Source organism: Etheostoma spectabile, chromosome 6 (assembly GCF_008692095.1).
Source record: "Etheostoma spectabile isolate EspeVRDwgs_2016 chromosome 6, UIUC_Espe_1.0, whole genome shotgun sequence".
Classification (NCBI taxonomy): domain Eukaryota; kingdom Metazoa; phylum Chordata; class Actinopteri; order Perciformes; family Percidae; genus Etheostoma; species Etheostoma spectabile.
The window spans coordinates 18,432,883-18,434,695 of record NC_045738.1 but is presented as its reverse complement, the minus strand read 5'-3'; the positions used below and the strand labels follow the sequence as shown (position 1 = coordinate 18,434,695).

The following is a 1,813-nucleotide window of genomic DNA, read 5'->3' as shown; positions in this document are numbered from 1 at the left end:
AAAGCTTTTCTTTTTTATAGCCAATTTATTTCACCTTCTCGAGTGGATCAACTGATCACGGCGAAATTGCAGATATTTTTGTATCCTTCCCAAACCTTTAGAGGGGAAGTTTGGTAACCTCAGGAGATTTTCATCTTATCTCCACCTGACTTGAACATGATTAGAGGACAAATCAGCCAGAATAACTTTAAACACCTGTGTGGACTTTATCAAGACCCTTTACACACATGAGTGTGTAATACAGAAAGAATGTACTGTACAGAAGGATGTGTATTACAAATCAGCCTTGAGCAATTTTTGTGATTGTCCACATTTATTTTGCGATGGATATTTAAACTTGATTTCACCTTACATTACTTACTTTACTTATTTATATGAGACACTGCACTATTTTTGGCATCACTATGATGTTAATGCCGGATTTGATCCCAGTTGCAAATTTTTTTCTGCAGTTCTGGGGTAGGTTGATGTTAATAATAAGCAACAGACAAAGAAAAAAAGACAAAATGACACATTCAGTTGCGCAATACGGCGTAAATTATTTAATTATACCACAATGAATAAATAAATTCCCCATCCAATAAGGTCTTAAAGCACTGGTTTCAAAGTCAAAAGAAAAATTGGTAGGCTATCTACCTTTTCTTTTTGTTTCTCCTCCAGATCATTGCTTGGTGTTTTTTGCGCAGTAATTTGTATCAAATGCAAGTCTACTTCTTCTAATTTGCTTCTCAAACATGTACTTCGACGAGTGTTTGCCCTCTGTCAAAGTCGCTCATTTTTCACAATGAAACTCCTCAGTTTGCGTTGATTATGCTTGTGTTTGGCTTTAATTACTGAGATTTGCATATGGATTGCTCAGGCTAAGCTATAAAGACCCATTGCATGACCAAATGGGAAGCCCGCAAGTGCTCTTGTATCTGCTGGCACAACTCCACAAAGCAAAGTTAGGCTCAGACAATCAATAATTGTGTTGCAATGATTTCCACGGCGAGTTACTCATACTGTATGTCAGAGCTGAATTTGAATCAGTCAACCTGTCAAATGTTTCTAAAAACACGACAGTTCAAGTGGGATGTTAACCCACTAATTATTAACAACAACAACAACTATGCAAATTCATCTCAGTTCCTCTGCATGCATAACATATTTAACACCATCCAACCATTTGCATTTTGAAGCGACATATGACATGTATCACTGTCTCTAAGATAACTAGGTCTGCAAACTGAAATTTTACTGCATTTCCAGATGTAATTCTGGTGAAATGCCACTGTGTTAAGTCTTAAATATAAAACCCTTTTTTTGTTTTCGTAGTTTGGATGGTTTTTGAGGGCCAGGGAATACAGTACATTACATAGATAATTTGTTCTAATTGTTTTCATTTTCTAAGAGCCACATTGCTCTGTAAATGGGGCACTTGATGCATATAAATGCTTGATGTTGCATCTTTAAAACAGAGCTCAGTTCCCCTCCAAATGTATTACAGGTATTCTTTTAGATCCTTTTCATATGACCGATGTCGTTCCTAAAAAAGGTTATCATTTTGTAAAGTACATCAGAAACATTAAGCTCAATCACGTTTAATGATAGCCTACAAAAGCTGGTAATTGCTACTGAGTCAAGTACAACAAATGGCAGCTTTTCTTTGAAGTGAACGTGGTCTCTTTAATGCAGATGGGAGCATTTTGTCTCCCCATTACTGCGTTTAGACTTTTAGTGCAACAGTTTAATGATATGCGCTTGATATGACAACCCTTGATGGTTGATATTTGTTGTTTCATTGATCTACAATTTCAACCTTTTAACAGAAATG

The 1,813-nt window shown here is 36.1% G+C and overlaps 1 protein-coding gene across 2 annotated transcripts in view; it reads left to right on the top strand.

The window, feature by feature from the left end:
* Window positions 1-1,813, top strand: part of dgkb (diacylglycerol kinase, beta) — a 92,540-nt gene that overhangs the window by 86,759 nt on the left and 3,968 nt on the right. The gene's annotated exons all lie outside the window — the stretch shown is intronic.